Source organism: Aedes albopictus, chromosome 2 (assembly GCF_035046485.1).
Source record: "Aedes albopictus strain Foshan chromosome 2, AalbF5, whole genome shotgun sequence".
Taxonomy (NCBI): Eukaryota; Metazoa; Arthropoda; class Insecta; order Diptera; family Culicidae; genus Aedes; species Aedes albopictus.
This window is the reverse complement of record NC_085137.1, coordinates 92,991,419-93,009,955: the sequence shown is the minus strand read 5'-3', so window position 1 is coordinate 93,009,955 and position 18,537 is coordinate 92,991,419. Positions and strand designations below refer to the sequence as shown.

The window sequence follows — 18,537 nt, the reverse complement described above, 5'->3', positions numbered from 1 at the left end:
GGTATGGAGATCGATTTTCAAAAACTATCATTGTTTTCCCATGTTTTATGTCTCATAAACCTTCCTTGGGTGAAAACTAACAGAACAAAACTAAGACGACCAAAATCGGACCTTCCGTTCGCAAGTCATGCGCGGTCCCACGTATGCCACTGCATTTTTATATATATAGACTAGCTGTACCCGGCAGACTTTGTTTTGCCTACTGCGTTTTTTGACGTTTCAAGTTTCTAGCCAAGACCAAGTCCCCGGTAAAAATGTATGGAAGATCGATTTTCAAAAACTCGCAATTTTTCCATATTTTTTGCCTCATAAACCTTCCTTTGGTGAAAACTAATAGAACAAAACAAAGACGACCCAAATCCGACGTTCCATTCGTGAGTTATGCGCGGTCCCACGTATGCCACTGCATTTTTACATATATAGATAAATCATATTGTTACTTAGTTTTTCAATGTTTTAGAATTCGAAAACTGTGAGTGAACAGTTATTTAGTTATTTTCAATGTTTATGATCACCATAAAAAAAACGACTAAACATTGAAAATAAATTTTCTAATCTACATGATATTGATAGATATCGCTGGAAATCCGTGGCGTTTGAAGGATTTCGGAAACACGGTTCGGTCAATCCACGGCGAAAATAACACATTTGCTGAAGCTGGATTCAGTACTATTGCCAGACAGACCGCGTTGCGGAGTTGTCGTTCCAGTTCCTCATCCGATGCGAGGTTGTCAATCCATTGTCGTTGAAAATTTCGAAAAGCTGCTCGAACAGAATCTTCAAACTCGGGAGCGGACCTGGTGTGATGGTTAGAACACTTGACTATCACGTCGAGGACCTGGGATCGAATCCCACTCCCGACAAACTCGCAAAATGTGAGTTCTTCCTTCGGAAGGGAAGCAAAGCGTGGGTCCCGAGATGAACTAGCCCAGGGCTAAAAATCTCGTTAATACAGATAAAAAACAATCTTCAAACTCGAATTTTGAGTATGTACTACTGATACGCTGGAGGTATTCATTTCCGGTTAACACCAATCGTGACAACATCTCAGACTTCGACAATGCCTCTATGGGTTTTAATATGTCTATGAAGTATGAGATCACCGGTATATGTACCAGAATCTTTTCGTTCCGTAGGTGTTCCACAAGTACCTTCACAGATGATTCAAAACTCGATGATTTGACTGGATTCGTTGTCTATAACGAATTTCAAAGCGCCACCTTCACAACATCTCAGACTTCGACAGTGCCTCTATGGGTTTTAATATCTCTATGAAGTATGAGATCACCGGTATACCAGAATCTTTTCGTTCCGTAGGTATTCCACAAATACCTTCACAGATGATTCAAAGCTCGATGATTTGACTGGATTCGTTGTCTACAACGAATTTCAAAGCGCCACCTTCATGCTTCAAAAATCTTGTTCTGTATACGTTGCTGAGCTAGCAGCTATAGTTATTAGAGTGAGCACTCTTCCACCTGAACACTACTTCGTTTTTACCGACAGTCTCTGGAGGCTGTTCGGTCAATGAAACTGATAAAGCACTCAGCATACTTCCTAAATGAAATATGACAGGCATTGAGTGCTTTGTCCAAACACTCATACGACTTCACCATAAGTTGGGCCCCTTCAAATTGTTCGATTCCGGGCAATGAGGAAGCGGATTTGCTGGCTAAGATGGGCGCTAGCGAAGACGATATGTAATAACAAGCGTCAAATCGCCTCCGATGTTTTTTTCTTGCATTAGCCTGTCAGGAAACCTTGACCAGCTGGTAACACAAATGGATAGATGGAGACCCCAGGATAGAGAGATGGGTAGATGGTTGCACTCAACCATCCCACAGGTGTCGAAAAAGCCATGGTTCAAAGGGTTGGATTTAGGCTGCGATGAGCATCGTGAGGTCAGATCTGAGCTATATAAAATTCTCCAGGTCCGAGGAAAATAAAAGAAACCCGTTAGGGAAGTGTCAGCAGGTCTTGACTTTGGAATACATGAACCTCATTTCTCGCGTTACATTTGAAAAGGGCCTATCCCCAGAACGTAAACATTGAGAAAAATCGATGCAAACATTTTGCATCACATTTCCTTTTCGTATTTCACAGTTTCAGGATTTTTCAACATGCTTTTCGTTTTAATGACACAAGAATAAATGCATCTATGCTTCAATAATCAAGTTTGCATAAAATATTATCAAAAAGGCATGAAAAATTATAGATAAACATGATAAGCTAGTTTGAAATGTTTCACCCGGTGTACGCCTTATTGTGAGTCTTTCTGAAATTTTCTTAGCGTGGATTGGCCCCCCGAGTGAGTCCGTTGTTGACATCGTATCAAGGCTTGGCCCTTTTTGAGAGAGAGAATTCTCTCTCTCGGCGCTCGGGCCGAGAGCCGTTCGAAAAATTTTCGGTTGTCGGCCCTTTAAACGAGAGGACCAACAAATGAAAACAAAATTTTACCGTCATTGGTCCATTTGGAGCACGGGCTTATGCATGATTGGGAAAAAAGCAATGATCGGCCGTTTAGAAGGTAGGGTTTATTCTGAAAAGATTAACGATTATGCGGGTGGAGTTTGCACAGTACGTTACTGTTGGGGGATGCTATGGAATAGTATCAAAATCGATTTGTTTACATTTTAGGGATAGGCCCTTTTCAAATGTAACGCGAGATTTATCAGCTTTTGAAACGTGTTGATGTCAGAGTTTGATGTAGTACGTTCCTTGTTTTCATTGTCCGTCATTTGGTTTTGTTGTTCGTTCTTACATGTCGTCATTCGTACCCCTTCCGTTTGTCCTCTTCTTTTCGTTGTCTACCGATAAAGTCCTCTTGTTTTGGTTCTGTATTTTGTCCCATCAATATTAGTTCGGCTGCCCAAACATAGTATTTAAGGAAGTAAAACAATGTAAAATAAAAGAAATCAATGTTCAAAAAGTTAATAAATGATTTCGGTTCAGTTATACTTATGTGACGCTCAAACCTTCCAAAAACACGAATAAAACGACCAGTCAAAATTGAATTCTTTTTTTTTCTATAGCCATTTTACTATCGGGAGGAATTTTCCAAGCATTGATATTAAATGTAAAGACGATACCTAGACAACTTCTTGGCGAAATTATCTATTTTTTGCTCTTTCAGAAAATTAGACAACAATAGGTCAATTTGGTCCTGTTGTTTTCAAATTCCCCGTAGTAAAAAAACGATTTCTTGCTGATGTGAACAAACAGCTTGCCGTTCTAAAAAGTTCGCTGTGATTATTTTACAAAAAGTTGTATACGTTGCCGAAAAAGCATTCATTCTAAAAAAATCTACTTGGGTATTTTCTTTAATATCGAGGGGGCTTTCGGCGTTATATCCCAAGTAACATTTTAAGTTTTATTCTAAGAGATTTTTGTAACCAATTTTTTGAAACGTCCATCAAAACCTTTTGATAACCTCTTTAAGAACATCTTTCGGCTAAATGGATTAATCTCGGAGAGTTTTCCCAAACCATATTAAGACTAGCAGCAATAAACCGTTTTAAAACTCAGTTGATTTTTTTTTTTCATTCTCAACAGAAAGTTTGTCAGCTGATCTTTAATCCTCCTAAGATATTAGGTTTTTCGGACCTCGATGGCGTAGTGCAAGTCCAGCGTGCCTGTCTGGGTCATATTGACCCTAACATCCTACTAGGGTTAATATTGTTTCAATTCTAGTCGAACCCAAAGGTACAGGGAAGTTTCTTGGCATGGTGATATATTTTGTCGTAACATGTAGAAGCATAAAAGGGCCTGTTCATAAAATAAATTTTATATTTACTAGGTTTAATCACCGCATGACTTTATCATAATTAATTTTAATTGGCTTTTTTCGGTGATATGAATACTACTCAATCGCTCGCTTGCGTATCTATCCACCGTATTCTTTCATTACTTTCCTTACTCCCTCTTACTTTAAGTAGTATTCATATCACCGAAAAAAGACAATTAAAATTAATAATGGTAATAAATTTTGTTTACTCAAGAATAAATCAATGCTTTGGCAGCTTTTCTACTCTCCGCACACTACTTTTCTAATCGCCTGCTATTTACGTTTGCATCAGCAACGTGTACACTAGCAAACGTCAAAGCGATCAAACACTAGCGCCTCTGGTGAAAGGATCGCGGTACTCAAATGAAATTTGAATTACGAAGAGTGTTTGTCTGTGGTTTAACAGTGAGCTACAACGAATGAATGGTTTATTTGTTCGATTATCATCCTCCAATCGAACAACAGGTTAAAGTGTTAAAAGTTAATAGAGCAGTTCTTCAGTAATAAATATGAATTATTGTTGCTGCACACTTATGAAAAATATTTGAATAATTTGCTATTTTTTGAAGCAAATTCAAATTTGCATTTACAACTTTTTTTTTTGCAAACATTAATCTTTCACAGCTTTGAGAAGATGTTTCGCTCTGAGTTGATTCCAGGCTGGCGCAGAGGGCAAGGCATGCGATGGGTGATTGGAAAATCACGAGTTCAAATCCCAAGTTAAGCATTTTTTTAGAAGAGCTGGTGTGTTAAAAATGTGTTTAGAAAAGAAAAGAAATACCTAAACATGATTAGACAAACTGCATTTTGCATGCCAATTTGTTTTGGATCAGCAGTTTTGTTTTATCGTAGCTGAAGTTTAATATGGCGCCCATATAACACAGGTTAGTTTCTTCCGACTGTTGAACGTGTATCGTGCTTGGAGAGAAGATTGCTGAACAATTTCTCCACTTTTCCACGCCTGATTACAAGCTGTGATGAAATATTGTTAAACAGTAATTCAATCGAATGTTGAATAAAATGTCATTGCAAAGTTAGTTAAATGAGTGATTGTTCCTTGGGTTGGCCAGTATTCGACGACGAAGAGATGAAAAAATCGATTAAGAAATATCTATCATTGCAGTTACGCCCGTATAAAACTAAGCACGTTGTTTGTTTGAAAAACGATACGTTCTGTGAAATTTTATTGAATGACAATGTAAGAAGGTCTTGGGTCTTCAGTCAGCCTCGTGGATAAGAGGCGTGGATAAGCATAGCTTGCCTCACAATATACAACCGCATGCAATGGCAGACAAAAAAGCCCCTCCAATTGGAAACTGTGGACGTGTTCAAAGAACACTACGTTGAAGTGAGGCAGGTCAAGTTCAAGTGGGAACGTAAAGCCAAAAAAGAAGTAATAATGTATTATATGGCTTTCTACGTTCACAGGCAGATATTAAGTTTTCAAACAAGATGGTATTAAATACCATTTTCTTCAATACAACAAAGTTTCAAACAAATTATTTTCGGTGGCAACACTCCGCATCTTGCCCATGGCTCACTTGAGACATTCTCACTGCTCATGCACCGGCTTACCATCGAGCATGGCACGATAGGGTGATCCCAATGTACAAAAAAAAAACACCAACAACGAACAAATATTGTGAACGCAGTTAAAAAAAATCCAACAATAAAACAATTATTTCTGGAGCTCGATTTGAATAGGTCGTATGTGCTTTTGTTGATATAAAATTCGAATCAGTTTATTTTAGTCATTGTAGCAATATGGCAGATATTTTGCAAACTTTTAATGATAGAACAGAAAGCCTGTTTTGTGAGGATTCTGCTGTATGTATCAACTTTGCTCAATTTCATCGGTTTTCGCTATAATAAGCGAATCCAACTGATCGAATTTTTAATCGACAAAAGCACATACGACCTACCCAAGTAACCACGGTGCTGAAGCCTTATTGCATGCAGATATACGGTGTATTTAGTGCAATCATTACTTTACATGCAAACTTAAGGTTGATTTAAAGTGGAAGTGGGCAATTATAGAATCAAATTAAGATTATACTGGTATAATCGTGAAGCATAATTGCCCATTTCCACTTTAAATCAACTTTAAGTTTGCATGTAAAGTAATGATTGCTCTAAGTACACCGTATATGCCGTGCATGCAATAAGGCTTCAGCACCGTGGTTACTTGGGTATTCAAATCGAGCTCCAGATTTGTTTAAACACTAAACTTAAATTTGATAAATTATTTCATTTATTGTTTGTAAGCGTGTCTGATGATATTGTTAATCACTTCACGGGCTCAAAATCGCCAACTCGATCCTCACAAAAGCCAGGGATGGGATCATTCCTTTGCAATGAGTTAGATTCACTTGCTGTTATCTCAGTTCAGACGCATGCTATCAAAAAACAATGTATATGGATGAATTAAACCTTGTAGTTTTAGCTGAAAGTTTGCCGAATAATATTAGGGTCGCACACGCATACCAAAATCGTGAGTGAGCTGTGAAGGCATCTCTCCACGCGGTGAATGTAAATTACATTCACGCCATGGAGAGTTGTATTTGCTGCTTTCGTTTGACTTTATTATTGATGCTACGCTAATACATTGTCCTACAAAGTTTCATGTAAAACAAAAATGAAAAAGTGTTCCATATTAGTTTTTGGTATGATGTTTTTGAGTTTTTGAAGCACTTGCTGTTAGTGAATGTACTAATTGCAAATGAATAATCCCATCCCTTAAAAAAAAAAACAGTGATCTCGAGGAAAGACGTAATAAAAAAATATATGTACTGCAAATAGGATTATTTTTTGAAATTGTATGACTTATTGAAAAAAAAACTGTTTTCTGAATATAAAACCATTTCATTTCGCCCGCATATTTTTATTTTAACCGTTATCATTTTTGAAAATTGTTCAATTGTTAAAATTACGTGGCAGACGGAAGAAATTTGCCATAGAAGGAAATGTCCATCACGCTTTGGGGTTCCTGCAGTGTCACAAAAAATTAAAACAAGATTAAAAAATGTCTATACACCATTCGATAGAGCAAATCGAAAATTGACTCTTCTTGCATGACGCCATTTATGAACTTTCCTTGAAATTGATAAAAAAAATGTGCCCCACATTTAATTTTTGCTGCCGAAGCAGTCCGCTCGATAATTGAGTCAGTAGTGTGCGGTAGTTCGGCAGCAGCAAAGTTTCGCGCGCTCGTTTACTAGATTTTTGCGATTTTCTTTCCCCTTCTCTCTGCGGGGCTCCGACGACGGGACGCCAAGCAGTCAGTAGTGTGCGGTAGTTCGGCAGCAGCAAAGTTTCGCGCGCTCGCTTTGCTAGATTTTTGCGATTTTCTTTCCCCTTCTCTCTGCGGGGCTCCGACGACGGGATGCCAAGCAGTCAGTAGTGTGCGGTAGTTCGGCAGCAGCAAAGTTTTGCGCGCTCGCTTTACTAGATTTTTGCGATTTTTTTTCCTCTTCCCTCTGCGGGGCTCCGACGACGGGACGCCAAGCAGTCAGTAGTGTGCGGTAGTTCGGCAGCAGCAAAGTTTCGCGCGCTCGCTTTGCTAGATTTTTGCGATTTTCTTTCCCCTTCTCTCTGCGGGGCTCCGACGACGGGATGCCAAGCAGTCAGTAGTGTGCGGTAGTTCGGCAGCAGCAAAGTTTTGCGCGCTCGCTTTACTAGATTTTTGCGATTTTTTTTCCTCTTCCCTCTGCGGGGCTCCGACGACGGGACGCCAAGCAGTCAGTAGTGTGCGGTAGTTCGGCAGCAGCAAAGTTTCGCGCGCTCGCTTTGCTAGATTTTTGCGATTTTTTTTCCTCTTCCCTCTGCGGGGCTCCGACGACGGGACGCCAAGCAGTCAGTAGTGTGCGGTAGTTCGGCAGCAGCAAAGTTTCGCGCGCTCGCTTTGCTAGATTTTTGCGATTTTCTTTCCCCTTCTCTCTGCGGGGCTCCGACGACGGGATGCCAAGCAGTCAGTAGTGTGCGGTAGTTCGGCAGCAGCAAAGTTTTGCGCGCTCGCTTTACTAGATTTTTGCGATTTTTTTTTCCTCTTCCCTCTGCGGGGCTCCGACGACGGGACGCCAAGCAGTCAGTAGTGTGCGGCTAGGATGTGTGCGGTAGTTCGGCAGCAGCAAAGTTTCGCGCGCTCGCTTTGCTAGATTTTTGCGAGAGTGAGTTTTTGGAGGCAAAGTTTACAGGCCGCGTTTTCATTCGGTCGTCGTCGTCGTCTATTTGACTGCTCATCTTCGTACGGGGTGATTTAGTGAGTTTTTGGTGGCAAAGTGTACAGGCCGCGTTTTCATGCGGTCGTCGTCGTCTATTTGACTGCTCATCTTCGTACGGGGTGATTTAGTGAGTTTTTGGAGGAAAAGTTTACAGGCCGCGTTTTCATTCGGTCGTCGTCGTCGTCGTCTATTTGACTGCTCATCTTCGTACGGGGCGATTTATGATACGATAAATGCAACAAACAACATTTTTTGCGATTTTAGTCAACAGACATTGAAATGTTCGTCACGTCAAGTGTCGGCCCAAGTTCCAAAGCCACGTTGGTTCAAATCACTTTATTTTCTCTTTCGTTAATTTTCGCACTTCGAAAACTATCTGAATGGTTCGTCATCTTCGATGTCGGCATGTGTTTTGTTTTAGTCCAAATGAAAATAAGTGGTTTGATATTAATAGGGTTGCATGAATCACTCCACTTACCAAAGTGAACTCATATCATGCGCCCTTTCCCCTCCCCACTAACAAAAAGTCCTTCCCATGACAGACGTGGAGACGCAGAGGTGATCTCGGTCTTTAGTAAGCAACGCACGTCATAATAACATTCCTTTCCTTCCTCGATGACCGTAAGGACGTGGCCGGCGCCGTTATTGACCTAATAAAGTTTGGAATTCTCGAAGATGCACATTGAGGACGGTAAGCTACTCCCAAGCTCCGTCTGTTGGTTCCTTGTGCAACTTCGATTGTTCTGGTCAATCACGGAGTAGCAACTACGAATAGTACGGTCATCTATGCTCATGCTCGAAGCAGTCCGCTCGATAATTTACATATTTTATGTTGAACGGACCACCCTGAACCGCAACATAAACACATTTAAATTCTCATTTCTCACCCCACTCACCCATCATTGTGAGCCAACTCCCTTCCCATGATGGGCTTGCAGCGAGCTCCGTTTGCTGGCGGTGCCTCAGTCGGCGACGAGATTCCGTTCGTAACGGTTCACTTTGTATTCGGTCAGCTCTAGCTTCCTCGCGGTGTGTGAATATCGAGCCTACAAAGGAGTAGTGTTGTGGTTGGTTGGTTGCTGACTATTGCCGTGTGTGCGCGAAGACCGCTTGTGTTGTGTTGTTTTATTATTCTCCGTGTTGGACGCACACCGCTGCTGCTCTCTGACCAGCAGCGGCAGCCGAGCGGGAACGGAAAGGTGTGCGTTACTTTACGGTTGTAGGCTGCTCTGGCGAAGCCGCAGCGCAGAGCGTTTGGGCCAGTTCAGCAGTGCTTTGAGTGTGTGGCTTAAAATTTAAAATTCCCGTCTTGTGCGCCCCGACGAGATTCAGTCCAGCAGTTAGTGTGGTGGTGGTTTAGCCAGTGGTTAAGTCAAAAAGGCAGCTTGTGGTGTGGCTTAAGTCGTGTAGTTAGCTGCTATTAATTGTTTATCATTTACTAGTGAATCTTGTGGGTAATCTACGATACGTTAGTGCATTGAAGAGCTAAATTGCAGTGCGAAACCTTTAACCTTTCAACAGGAGAGAAGTGAATAAAGTTCGAAGCAGTTGGATCAAACTTAGGTGATTTCTGAAATTAGGGAGGTTCCCTTGCGAGCTAGCTGAAGCGTGGATAACTTGGCCCCACTTTGGAGAGACCCCGTTGCGCACCAACACAAACAGGTAGGAGTGTTAATCATAAGGCAACATCTTTGCACTGTTTTTGAAATTTATGGACTGATCTCCACGTATTAACATTGGGCGTTGACCAATTTGAACCAAAATCTATGTGATCGGGTGAAATAATAGAAAGTTGGTGGCACTAAATGAAACAGTAGATAAGTTACAAATCTTGTGTTTTTCTACAGTGATGCCACCTGTTGATTCATACACCTTCAAGGGAGGTTTTCTCGAAAGAATGTGACCACAGGGGCGTGGATCACCCTCACAGTTAAACGAGTGGTGATTATGTTTTCATGTTTTGACGATCGGTGTTTTCAAACTACCTATTCCTTCAGTTCTAAAAATACTAGTTTGGTGATAAGTTTTTCGTCTTGTTATCGCAAAGCAATAGTATCTTGTCTCATTTGTACAATATTCCACCCTGACAAGTTGTTCATTTCAAAGGTAACAGCATTACTCATACTTCCACCAATACTTCTATTCGGTGCGGCGATGCGATCGGTATGATCTACTGGGAGTCAATTTGCACAACCACCTTGACCGATCACAATCACTATCGTCTCTCACGGGAGCGGTGGAATTGAACATAAGTTGCTATTGTACTGTTGTTAGATGTCTACACTTTTGAGGCGTTGGTATCCACCAATACAAAAAAAATATCTTTAGCTCTTCTTTGGTGTCAATCTGTGAGATGGGTGGTAACGTCAGATCAACAACATAAACACATTCAGATGCTACACTATGCGGTGTAGTGTGGAACTGCTTACCTGCTGACGTAATTATGTTTGTCAAGGAATTTGGCGGTTACCATTGAAGAACTGGTTTCCGGGACATGGTGCAAAGTTTATGCAGATGAAAGCCAAATTGGTCACACCATACCTGTGTTGATAAACCTTAACAGCATTATATGCAGTATCAGACAAAATCTAAGGTTTCTTTGATCTCTCAAATTTTTCCTAGAATTTACGATTCCAGCCTAAGTGGTGGCACAAATTTCCCGAATGAAGGAGAACGTGCCTCTAGAGCCGACCTACTGAAGTAACCTACCTGACTTTCTGCAGTAGCCATAGGGGTGGTGGGGGTAAAGTGGACAGGTGGGGTAAAATGGACAGGGTACAGTTTCATGGCTTTTATTGTTTTTCAAAATGTTTCAACGATTGAAGCTAATGCCTAAGCATGAATCATTATACTTTTGCTGATCTTGAACATTAAAATCAAATAAATCTCTTCAAGATGACAAAAACTTTAAAAATCACGTGAAAAATAGGAAATGATGTAAAATCTGCTTATAATTGCTAAGGTTTTCTCGTAATTTATTTTCAAATAATTTCAAGTTTTACACCCTAAACCAATAAAGTCCACGTAGCAGAATATATTTGACCGAAAAAAAATTAAGTTTTGGATAAAAAAAAAGTTTTAAAATTTTTTTTAACAAAATCAGACCGTGGGGTAAAATGGACAATCGCACAGTGGCGGGCCTCCATACCAAGGTCGGACAAAATCTCAAATGTTAACCGAAATGCCTAAAATTCATAGGTTATGATGATTTTAGTGCCTCAACTCTATTTCTGATGTGGAACTTTTCATAAATTTTGATTTTACTATACTAGGGTGGTTCAAAATTTTAAAATCTACTGATTATGGGAAACATTAAAAAAGTAATCGATTATGAGCTATTACGATGCGTTTTTGAACGTAGATTTAGATTAATCTTTTAATTTGGGGGTTCTTAAATCATGTATAGGTATTGAAATTAACTATAATTGTGTATTTTTGCTGTTAGGGTGGTCCAAAATCTTCAAAACTACATAAATCATTAGAAAAAATCGATTACCTACGTTTTCTTTCAATGGATCAATTCTGATACAAATCAACGTTGACTGACACGATGTGATCTATTCTCAGTGACCGTCCATAGACCACGTTACGTTTTACGGTGGGTATACGGAGGTAAGTTAACGATTTAAAATGTGGTCAGATAGCCTCATATAGTGAACTGCGTAAAATTTGAACTTCTTTTTATCAATCTCGTTTCAACGACTTCATTTGTGCTCTTCCGAGTTGTAGTGTACATTGATCTCTGTTATCGCTTGTCGAAGCAACCAAAATAATCCTATCTATAAAGAAACGGCAATACATATTCGCCGTATTTAATGGAGTTGTTGATAACGATCATCAGAGATCGGTAATCATATTGATGAACAGTAAACTGCCGTGAATCGCAAGTCCCATCTGCATTTTGGACAAAAATTAGTTAATGACCGTTTTCGACCTTTCTTGGGATGATCTTTCAGCTGCGAGAATAAAAATATGTAGTTTGGTCAGTGAAATTAAAAAACAACGCCAAGTCGATATGTAATCGCAAGTCCGTCCCATTACGAACTTGTGTACCCTGCAGTACAAAACTTAACACTGTTTTAGCTAGTTTAATATTTTTCACTGTTACGTTTTCACGTTTGAAACAATGTGTGAAAGTTTCATGATGATCGCAGAAGATTTGAATTCATGACGATTTTTTTAAGTTTCACATAGAAATCGAATTTGTAAACTTCAGAGTCCATTTTCTCAATGCCTACTTTTTGCAGATGGGACTGACTTGCTATTCACGGCAGTAAAGCTCCAACAAATATTTTCAAACTCTTTATAACTCTGTGTGTCGTTAAGTAGAAATGTGGTCTAAGAAACTGCATGAATAACATACAATAAAACAAAGGTTATTGAAAAAAACTATAAGGCATTTCACTCAAGAGCGTAAAATGTTCGTTTTATAAAATTAAAATTAACCAAAGATTGCCTTGGTTATCGCGTTGTTAACGCGAAAAATATTTGATGTAGCGTTTTACGCCGTTTATATTTTATAGATGACAGCTGCTTTGATGCTAGCGATGTGCGTGTAAAGGAGAAACGCGTACATGTCGATGAATTTGTGCCACTTTATATTAAAATTACAATAAAAGTCGTGAATAGATTGCTTCCAAGCATTTTGAGCAATTCTAACGATTGAGATGTATCGAAGAAACGACAAGTTCAAGAAAACCAATGAGCAATGGTTTGTAGTTATTGTTACATGTTTTTCACAATTGTTTTTTTTGCCTTTATTTGTATGGTTAAAATAGTTAGTTGTATTTGGTGAAGCAACACCATCTTTAACAATCGGGATGTAGATAGTGTCTAAGTAAATAAAGGCTCAATCATTCTCAAGTCATTACTCCCCTCTCCTCCAACTCAATGATAAAATATAAACTTCGAACAATATCACTTGCTCCGCAACCATGCGGCTCCATTGTGACCTGTTAGAACAAAAAAAATAAAAAAAAAATCGTGGCTAGCGCAAAAATGCGCAAACAGTGATCTATATAGCCAAAAACTAGACAAAATTGCACGTCAGATCCAGGATACGGCGTCGTTTTCTGATGTTTCCTAAACAAGTACTGGATCTCTTCAATACGAAGTTTTTCTTCAAAATTTCAAGAAAGTCAATATTTTTGCATGTTATAAAAACATAATAATTTTGTGATTAGATTCCAATCAAACCCTGAAATGTAATGGTTATTTATACCCAAAAACTCCAATAATATTGTCACATTATCCAAATCTTCCTGAGTTTTACAATGAGCTCATGAAGAAAGCTCATAAAATAAAGACAAATAACACAAGTAAAGTACAACACAAAAACTCAACTTTGAAAAAATCTACAAGACTCAATTTTTGACCAAATGACTTGAAAATTTGGGGTTTCCTTAGTTGAAGTAGCTATAATGGATGAAAAATAGTAGAAAAATGAAAAATTGAAGTCGATTTTTGAGGTTTTGTCCGGCTTCCGGCCACTGTGAATCGGTTCAAATTTCACCAAAATTTCATTTTTATTTTTGCAAACTTCAGAATCATCAGCCGTCATACCTATCGTGAGATAGTCGAAGTAAAAAGTTATAAAAAAATATATTATATCAACAAAATATATTTTTCATCCAAAACAGTGCTTGTTTTTTTACACTATTTTTACAATAATTATTTAAGTGTGTTTCAAAGTTTGTTTTAAAAGGTTGAAAACAACAAAATAAAGGTATCGTATGAAATTTGATAGTTTGTATTTAAAAACATAGCAACAATATGCTGTTATATAACTTTTAACGACTTGTTCATTTTACCCCATCGATTGTCCATTTTACCCCCACCAATTTTTTTCACGCTATTTTGATGCACGATTTGGTGAAGAAAATAATCAAAGAAAACAATATTTTTTAAATGCAACCCCTTATAAGATTTCTAGAGTATATCATTACCTTCCATGTTACTCGGAAAAGCAGATGGATTTTGCCGCATTTCCGTGGGAAACGACTAAAATGCTTAGGTTGTCCACTTTACCCCCACCACCCCTAAAGTTCGCCACTGGTTTTCTATTAAAATATCTTGAAAATGATCATCAAAAATACTACACTGAAGATTTCCATAGAAATCGTGAGCCCCCCCCCCCGTTCTAGAGACCGGAGAGGTCCCGCACCAAGCTTAGAACGTTTCCCGGCCTCAAACATACCCGTAGAGTAGGACGGGGTAAGATGGCCACCCGGGGCAAGATGAGCATCCCTCCATTTCACTACTTTTATGATGAATCTTGTCCAAACAACATCATAATCCGTTAGAATAAAGTTCATCCTGTTTGTAAACCTGAAAAAAGGGACTTCATAATACAGTCAGGTTTTTTTTTTACGCGGGGGATACGTACCGCGTAAAAAAAAAACTCAGTTCAAAATTCAAAAAACCGCGTAAAAAAAGTCTCACCATTTCTCGACGAATCATGCAAAAATAAGACGATGAAATTTTTTTTTGTATGGAGTTTTCATTTACGCAGCCGCGTAAAAAAAGACCTGACTGTAAACGAATTGAAAAATATCGTCAAATTAGTGAATAGCATGGATTTTTAGCATTTTCTTATAAGAAGTCATCAAAATAAAATAAGGTTTTTACGCCAGAATCAATTTTTTACCACAATTCTTGTTATCAGCCAATATTACTAGCATACTACAAAGCATTTTAAGTTGTATTAGAAAATATTTTCTAACAACAAACATTAAAATTTATTCAATTTTAGTTATTTCTCTATATTGGGGCAAGATGAGCACCCCTGATGAGAGTATAGAAAATATTTTGAAATTATTGTAATCCACTCAATAGTGCCATACATAGGTTTCCGTATCCTCTGTAACTATTTGGTTGCGTAAATTTCTAAAAATAAGCCACTTAATAATTGTTAATTGACTTCCGCCTAATAATCGGGTCATTTCGTATAAAGTATTATAAAACCGCATTTTTTTAATAATCGAAAAAGAAACTGATAATTTTGGAACGTGCTATAGCTATAAACAAGATTTGCTAAATCAATCACAGTATGACCAATTTATAGTTAAAATATTGGGTTTTTAATGAAGTGCTCTTTTTGCCCCGTAGGGGTGCTCGTCTGGCCCCGCAGCATGTTCGAACTGACCATAAAACATATTTTTTGTTTAGTCAAATAAATCATCCTTATTGTAAATTTTGAACCCTGCCATGTTTATGGGTGGTAGAAAACATGATATAGAAAAGAACTACTGAGAGGTACCATGAACAATTGTGTTCACTTTCAATAAACTCAACGTGATCCTTAGGATGCTCATCTTGCCCCGCCCTACCCTATACAAAATTTCACACCGATCGGTTCAGTAGTTTTCGAATGCATAGACAGACAGACAGACAGACAGACAGAAATTCATTTTTTATATATATAGATATATATAAAATATATATAGATTAATTCTCTTAAATTTTTCTTTGCAAGGAACGTTTAATTTTCACTGTAAATGATTCAATTTTAGAAGCGGGAAAAAAATTCGAAAACCTATCGGGAAAACCGGCAAAAACTCGGGAATTTTATTTGTCGCTCTGAGTGGCCACCCTGTATCGGTGTACACAACAATTGTAGAGTAATTCTCAAAAATATAGGATGATGAAGGGTACTATCGGAAAGTTTGTTCTGTTCGTCATGGGGGGTTTTGTGGGCTAAATTCAGGGTGTCTACTACCTGGAAAAACCTGGAATTATCAGGAAATTTCATTTACCCTGGAAAAACCTGGAATTATCAGGGAATTCTGGAGTTGAAACTAGTTCGAATTTGATCAATATAAAATTCTTTAACAAATTCTGGTGAAATATATAGAGCCATTGCTTGCATTTCTTGAATAAGTTTCTTCAGAACTCATAGTTACTTTTAAAAGATCTTCGAGGGGAGTTGGAAGCTGAAGTTGGGAAGAAACTACTAATAATTTCTTATTGGCTTCATTTTGAAATTAAGCTGAAATTCCGGGATGAACCTGCCTACGGCAGAAAATCCCGCAATAAAAAAAAGAAATAAAAAAAAAATTAAGCTGAAACGCTTCGAGATTATTTTGGTTGCTGGTGGATCTCGGAAAATTTCTAGAAGAAATTTCCAGATTCTTAAAAAAATCTTAGAATTTTCTGAAGCATTCGTTTAGGATTTTTTTTTTTCAGGGAATATCTGACTTATTTCTAACGGAAATCACGAGTGAGAGCATTGAGACGTTCTCTGAAGTAGCTAGAAAAATTCTCCATACAGGGTAACTCGCCAATTGACGATTTTCCTATATTAGTATATAGGAAATGAAATCAGATGCCAGTGACACATCTGAGGAAATTTTTAAGCTGTACTCCAGCCTTTACAAAGGATCGAATGGAGAACCAGAAGTCCTGGAAAAATGTCTGACGGAAATCTTAACATATCTCTACCAGAATATAATAGAAAATCTTGGAACAAGCTTTCAAAAAAATATCTTAGGAGTGCACTCCTTATTTACCATGATAATGATGATAGGAGTGAGTCGAATTACCAAAAGAATTGCAAGTTTATCTTCTGGTGACACTCTTTTAATAGGCCTGACGTAATTGCTTGCATAACTTGTAATAGATTCTTTGGGTACAAACCGTGAGGAAATTTTTAGAAATTAAACTCGGCAAATTTGTGTACGACCTATTGGAAATATTTCCTGGAATAATTCCTGGAAGAGTATCATGCAAATTCCTGATTATTCTTAAACCAATGTTTGACAAGTTTATTTCTTGAGATTTGTGCATCTAGATTTCTGGTGCAAGGTTAAATTGAAAATTCAAGAAGGTTGCCCTTAAACAGACCTTTGTATCAATTTTTATATGAAATCCTATACTGACTTATTTAAGAAATCGCTGTAATTTTTTGAAACTGCTTCATTTATGCCATTAGTTTAACCTGAAATAAATATAGTAATGCCGCTGCAGATTTCTTCTAACAAAATTCAGCAAATTTATCTGCTTCATATATGGCAAATTTGATGGTTCGTTCAAATCACTGGAGTGGTTATTATGCACTCAGCGAAGTAAACTATCGAAATTCATCAAAATACCTTATGAAATTTAGCCATAACTGTAAAATATGGATGCCATAAGAATACCTTATGAAAATTGAACATGCTTATTATGACCTAATTACATAAGATAAACTTATGAAAACAGCAGAAAAATCACAAAATGATGCAGACTGGAATCGATCCATGAACGTCGAGATCACTGAGCTCGTGCCCAACCCACGCGGCTATCGACGCTTGAGAATATCGTGAGGCTAAATGTGTATAAAAGCCAAACTGTGAGTCAATTCTGCGTCATAGACCGACCTTATGAAAATCGTTCTAGTCGTTATGAATTGTTTAAAGGCCATTTCATAAGTTAGACCTTATGATAATCTTAGGTTTATTTGCCTGAGTGTGTGAACCTGAAATTATTTTCTAAGAACTGGAAAATCAGGGAATTTTATTTCTGCAATCGAGTAGACACGCTGACATTGTTTGGTGTTTGGGCAAATAACTTAGCTTGGTTGGAAAGGGTTAGAGGCCAACTCTGAGTTCAATACGTTTAAAAAACATGATGAAGAGAACAAAATTGCCAAAAATACGTATGTTCCCCTGTTTCGACATTTTATTATACACTGAAGTTTTTTTTGCGCGGTTTTTTTTTCGCGGTACCGCGTAAAAAAACCGCGTTATTTCAAAAAACGTCGTAAAAACGCGTTTTTCAAAACCCGTCGTAAAAAAACGAGTTTTTTCAAAAACACGCCCAAAATAGTCAGGATTACATCTGATTTTTTTTTTGACTTTTTTTGCGACGTTTTTTGAAATAACGCGGTTTTTTTTTTTGCGACGGTTTTTGAAATAACGCGGTTTTTTTTTACGCGGTTTTTTACGCGGTACCATTACCGTCGTAAAAAAAAACTTCAGTGCATAAGGAAAAACGTTTCTTTATATTGGTGCTACATTCAAAAATTCCAGCTAGTATTCCTTTCGGAATTCCTGCTGGGATTTCCACAGGGAATGCCTCCTAGGAATCTTAGGTATCAGTTGGTCGGCTCCAGAGGTACGATTCCAGCATAAATTTCTTCTGTATTTATTCCAGATATTTTACAGGTAATTTTCCCAGGAAATTCTCTAAGAATGTCTCTAGAGATTCTGAATGGAATTCACGGGTGATTTAAAAAAAAATCGGTATAGATTTATTCAGAGAATCTTCAAGCGATGTCACTAGCTATTTCACTAGTGATTTCCCCAGGAATCCCTTCAATAAATTCTCTTAATTCTAATTCTTCCCGGAGTGTATCGAAGAACTTTTCTAAGGATTCCTTCAGGGATTACTCCAGGGACTACTCCCTTAGAAATTCCATCAGATATTCAGCAGGAATTTCCCCAGAAATGTCTGCTGAGATTCCTACGAATGTTTTTAGAGATTTTTTCAGGAATTGCTCAAGATATTTCTCCAGTAATTTCTCTGGGATTCCACCAGGGACTTCTCCAGAGACAA

At 38.1% G+C, this 18,537-nt stretch overlaps 1 protein-coding gene across 4 annotated transcripts in view; it reads left to right on the top strand.

Moving 5' to 3' along the window:
* Nucleotides 1–8,954: 8,954 nt before the first annotated feature.
* The window catches only part of LOC109431814 (CD109 antigen), a 228,428-nt gene continuing 218,845 nt past the window's right edge, over nt 8,955–18,537 (top strand). The window contains exons 1-2 of one of the 4 annotated variants that reach the window (XM_029852623.2): nt 8,960–9,071; nt 9,447–9,666. The gene's annotated coding sequence lies outside the window, so the exon portion shown is untranslated. Of the gene's footprint in view, nt 9,667–18,537 lie in introns of all 4 variants that reach the window. The other 3 variants (XM_029852625.2, XM_029852624.2, XM_062850067.1) reach the window with 3 other exon arrangements.